Here is a 6,000-nt window from a genome sequence, read left to right as displayed (position 1 = left end):
TTGGGAATTTTTCAAACCTCTGAATTGCATGGCCTGATCTTATCCTTTATCAGGAAAAGTAGAAAAATGGATGGGAGCAGGAGAAGACTTGGGGCACGACACTGGGCCAGTCCAACATTGCAAATCAATTTGTCCAAGACAAGTTTCATGTGGAAAGAAAGCATCGAAGGGAATGTGGGGGATATGCAAAGGGCTGTAGCTCTGGGGCAGAGCACCTGATTTTTATGCAAAAGGTCCTTGGTTCAGTTTCTTGCATCTCCAAGTAGGACTGGGAGAGACCCCTGTCTGAAACTCCAGAAAGCTATTGCTAGTGAGTGTAGAGTTGGAAGGACTAGGGTCACGTAGTCCAGCCCCCTGCAATGCACTTCCCTGATACTGAGTCAGATCATTGGCCCATGCAGCTCATGCATACAAGCTAACAGCTTTCTAGAGTTTCAGACAAAGGCCTCTTCCCAGTCCTAGCTAGCAGGGATTGAACCTGGGACCTTCTGCCTACAAACAGAAGCTCTACCCCAGAGAAACATTCCTTTCAATTGACTAATGTTCTGAGTCAGCATCCTATGTTCCTATGTTCTGGTGCGAATGATTATATACTATTCATAGGAACAGGACTCAGCTCTTAACACATTGATATGAGGATAGATCCTACAAATTCAATAGCAGATAAACATATCTACAGACCAGAAAGAGAAGAGCAGGCTTGCTAGCCTTCTTCACTAGGTGGGGCTGCCATATGATATTTCTAGAACCCTCTTGCCAAAGTCAAGCGTTTAGGCTAGGCTTCCTCAACCTCGGCCCTCCAGATGTTTTGAGACTACAATTCCCATCATCCCTGACCACTGGTCCTGCTAGCTAGGGATCATGGGAGTTGTAGGCCAAAAACATCTGGAGGGCCAAGGTTGAGGAAGCCTGGTTTAGGCATATATTGGTGCTTATGAATTTTTTAGCATTGAAAGCATGCAAATTAAACAAGAACTTTTATTTTCTTGGTTCAGACACATTTCCCTTCTTACCATGACAATCTTCCTTAAGCAATCATTTCCTTAAGTTGTCCTTTACCCTATATTAAAATTCACAGATGAGTAATTGTAGATAAAGGAGGTGTGGTTGGTTTTTTGTTTTTTTTTCCAGGAACCCTTAAGCATGATAAAGGTCATGGTAATATTGAAACATTCACTCTGAACCATGAGGAATTCTGGATGTGTCTAATCTGAGTGAGGTTTAGAGCCCTTTTCTGGAGATGAACTATCGTGAGATATTTGGGAACTACTTGCCACTATATATACCGTATGTTACAAATTGCAAATGTATCTATCATTTTTTAAAAAGAGAAGAGTATATAATGTTACTTCAATGGAAACAAAATTTATACTGTTACTTCAATGGAAACAAGGTGTATATGTTACTTATATGGAAACAGGAAGATTTAATAACAAAACAAAATGCAGAGCTAGCCTTGCCTGCCAACCCAGATCTCCCTGCCCTTTCTTTATGTCAGTCTCCCTTGCTCAATGTTACTTTCCTCCTGCCCCAGCACTTTCAGGCACTGGACGACTAGGAAATTAACTTAACAATACTTTCACTGAGCCCTCAGCTGGGGTCAAAGTAATCTGGTCTGCAGCCAAGGATGGAGAACGCCAAGGGAGCTGTTCACATATGCAGTTCTGCAGTCATAAAAATGTGTCTGTGAACATAAGAACTTCTTTGCTGTACCAGACCAAGATCCATCTAGTTCAGTATTTTACTATGAGCCATGGCTAGCAGATGCCTATGGAAGCCTTAAGCAAAGGATGACTGTGGTGGCTGTCCTTCATTGCCTGTTCCTAGTATTCAAGAGTGTACAAGTGGGACCTGCAACAAAATGTTGCAGCATGGATTGCTCCAGTTCAGGGTGCAGCCAGCCAGCCATGCCTTCTTCCAGGAAGCTCTGTTATATTTCTCCTTCCATCTGAGTTTTCTGCAGAATTTTGAGAGACATGTACAGACTTCTCACTTTTGCAGATGGGGCAGGGAACCTACAAGGGACTGCATGCTATTAGAGATCTGAAAATTTTAGGCAATATATCTAGCCCAGCTGACAAATGTGCATGGAAACTTTTTGCCTGGGGCAATGCAAGACCTAGAGCAGTGAGCTGACTTGCAGGATCTATTTTGTTTTTCTTTGTGTGCAGTCATTTTATTGCTGTCATTGTTAAACAACCGGGAGTAAGAAATTCTTGACGACCTACTGGAAATCATAACAGCAGATCTGCATGCACACCATACCCTGAAAGCACACAGCTTTCCCCAAAGAATCATGGGAGATAATCCCTCACAGCAGTGGCATAGCGTGGGAGGTGCAAGGGGGGCAGGCCGCACCGGGCGCAAGTTCGGGGGGGGCGCTCGCTGCCTCCGGAGTCGCCGAAGAGCCTCGGGCGCAGGCTGTAGCAGAGCCGCATGTCTTGCGGAACCGACGAGCTGTGCGCGCGTCCGGGCTGAAGGCGCCCGGCAGGCAGCGGCTCTCAGCGCTCGCCGCGGAGGACGCGCCAGGCAGCCCCTCCTCACAGCCCAGCCTCCGCCGCTGCTGCAGCAGCTGCTGGGCCGTTGCATTTTCCTCGCCTCTCTGCCCCCCTCCTCCTCTGGGCAAGCAGCGTCGTTTGGGCGGCAGCGCCAGCGCCAGCGGCAACTCGCAGGTTAGGGGTTGGGGGGGCGCAAATTACGTGCCTTGCCCCGGGTTAGGGGGCGCAAATTACTTGCGTTGCCCCGGGTGCTGACAACTCACGCTACGCCGCTGCCTCACAGAGCTACAATTCCCAGAACCTTCACACGCTTACAGGAGGGAAGCCATGTGTTTTAAATGTCCTTGACATGAGTGGTATGGTTCCAACACCTTCTGCCCACCCCTGGCTTAGAGGAAACCTTCTGGCCATAGACAATGATACTATGTTTCATCACCAACAATTTGCTGCCCTTTCATGACCCCCAAAATCAGCTGCCTGAGGCAGCCCGCTGACTTGCCTAATGATAGAACCAGGCACACCCCTTGTTCCTGAGGAACATAGGAAGCTGTCTTATATTGAGCCAGAGACACTGGTCCATCTAGGTCTGTATTGTCTACATGGCTGACTCCAGAGTTGGCTCTCCAGAGTTTCAGACAAAAACCTCTCCCAGTCCCACCTGGAGATGCCAGGGATTGAACCAAGAACCTTCTGCATGCAAAACAGATGCTCTACCACTGATCTACCTGCCTTCAACTAAACTACAGTGCCCTAGTTGTGTTCTAGCCACTGGCTCACCCTTTGTTAGCCTACAGTTTCATTTTCTCTCCTAGCCAGTGGTGCATTTGCTGCTTAATCTACCTCTTTTCCCCACAGAGGCTGAAGGCATTTTGACACATCGCATTGAAAAGTGCTATGTGCATTTCCTGTGTTTGCAAATCAACTATACACCCTTCATTTAAAAATGACCTCTTCCTGTTTTTTGTTGAGCTTTAATCTCTCTCTCACACACACACACACACAAACTTGCACACTAATAGCTTGCCTCCTCACACATTGCATATTTTTGTTAAAGGGGCACACCAAATACATTTCAGGTATACATCTAACCACAGCCATATTGGGGTATTTGGCCTGACCATGCAAGGGCAAAAAAGTGGTCAAAGTGGTTTTGCCTGGCAAGCGGCAGTGAGAATACAAGGTAACCATCTGAATTTCCCACAATGTCCTGGAGTGTTAGGGACATTGCGGGGAATTAAACTGGTAGCACACAGGCCCAAAGGCATCAGTGCTGGTGGGCCATGGCAGCTGTCTAAGGGTGCTGGGTGCTGATGTTCAGCCTTTGCAAATGGGACGTAACGGGTAACAGCAGTAGAGACAGATCTTCTGCCATGGCTTAAAGCTTGAACAAGTAGACACATTCAGCTGCTGGTAAGAGGCCACAGAAATCTACATGCAGGTGATAAAGAAAAATCCTGGGGTGTGGATTTACTCCACTGCCCAGCTTGTCAGGGTGTCACTCCCTGCAGGTCTCTCCAGTCAGCAAAAGAAGGAGTCTCAAAGCCAAGTTAAAGCAAACAGCGGTCAATAGACCTGATCTTTATTTGTTGCAATAAGGTTCAAACACACAAAGAGTAGGAATCCCAAGCATGGGATTGCGTGAACTTTTAAGACCTCTCCCCATTTCCCATAATACATTTTTCAACAGCATCATCAATACATCACAAATATGTCACCAAGTAGGAATGTTTGGCATGTAGAAACATGAGCCCCTCACCCACCCCTGTCAATAACCCCAGTTCCCAACACCTTTTAACTACCCTCTTCCCCTAAGAACAATAAAACTATTTATACATCCACCTAGCTGCAAGGCTTTCCTGTGCTTCTCCTTTGAAAGTATCAGGATTCAATCCACCATCTGATAGATTTCTGTCTGGGATACGTGCTGCCCTTGATTGCCTCCTGCCTCCTATTGCGTGGTTAAGTTCACACCTTGTAAAGGGGCAAGGAGTATATAACCTTAAGCTTAAGGGATTAGGGAGGCGGGGGTGGGGGTGGGGGAGCCCTGGATTCCCCTCTTCCAGAGGAGTCATTAGGCATTGGAACCAAGGAAATCAGTCAAACTGTTGAATTTTGGCAATTATTAGATTCTATACAGTGGTACGTCTGGTTGCGAATGGGATCCGTTCCGGAGGCTCTTTTGCTACATGAAAAGAGTGCAACCCACAGCAATGCATCTGCGCACGTGCAGGTTGCGATTCGCCGCTTCTGCGCATGCGGTGACGTCATTTTGCGCTTCTGTGCATGCGCGAGCGGCAAAACCCAGAAGTAACCCTTTCTGGGACTTTTGAGTTGCCGTGGGACATAACCTGAAAGAACATAACATGAAGCAAATGTAACATGAGGTATGACTGTATTGGATAGTCAGAGGAAACAGTATGATACATGGTATCTGCTTATTGCTACCATTTTATAGACTACTTTTCTGAGCCTCTTTGCTGTTGCGTATGTATGGTGCTTGTGTCAACGGTCATTGTCCTGGCCTAAGTTAGAGGCTGTGATGGGGACTTGGGATTTTGGGGGGAGTTGTTTAACTGCCCCCCCCCCCATTCCTGGTTTTAACACAGGTGTGAACCAAATCCTGGTGAGGTCTCTTTAGTGTCATATGCAAAATTCTTGCAAGGCCCTGGATGTTGCGGGGTTCCTGAGTCTATGGATTTTGCAAGGCTGACATAAAGAAAGTCATGCTGGATCAGGCAAATTCCCCATCTAGTTCAGCATCCTGTTCTCAGAGTGGCCAACCAGATGCCTGCGGGAAACTCTCTTCTCCTGGGATTTCCAGCATCTAATATTCAGAAGACTGTGGAGGTAGATCATAGAGGTAGATCACTGTGTGAGTGTCTGGAGGCGGTTGGAGGATGGATGGCGGCTAACAGATTGAGGTTGAATCCTGACAAGACAGAAGTACTGTTTTGGGGGGACAGGAGGCGGGCAGGTGTGGAGGATTCCCTGGTCCTGAATGGGGTAACTGTGCCCCTGAAGGACCAGGTGCGCAGCCTGGGAGTCATTTTGGACTCACAGCTGTCCATGGAGGCACAGGTCAAATCCGTGTCCAGGGCAGCTGTGTACCAGCTCCATCTGTTATGTAGGCTGAGACCCTATCTGCCCACGGACTGCCTCACCAGAGTGGTGCATGCTCTGGTTATCTCCCGCTTGAACTACTGCAATGCGCTCTATGTGGGGCTACCTTTGAAGGTGACTCGGAAACTACAACTAATCCAGAATGCGGCAGCTAGACTGGTGACTGGGAGCGGCCGCCGAGACCATATAACACCGGTCTTGAAAGACCTGCATTGGCTCCCAGTACGTTTCCGAGCACAATTCAAAGTGTTGGTGCTGACCTTTAAAGCCCTAAACGGCCTCGGTCCAGTATACCTGAAGGAGCGTCTCCACCCCCATCATTCTGCCCGGACGCTGAGGTCCAGCGCCGAGGGCCTTCTGGCGGTTCCCTCAGTGCGAGAAG

Source organism: Podarcis bocagei, assembly GCF_964188305.1.
Source record: "Podarcis bocagei genome assembly, chromosome: 11".
Classification (NCBI taxonomy): domain Eukaryota; kingdom Metazoa; phylum Chordata; class Lepidosauria; order Squamata; family Lacertidae; genus Podarcis; species Podarcis bocagei.
Note: the sequence above shows the minus strand (reverse complement) of the source record.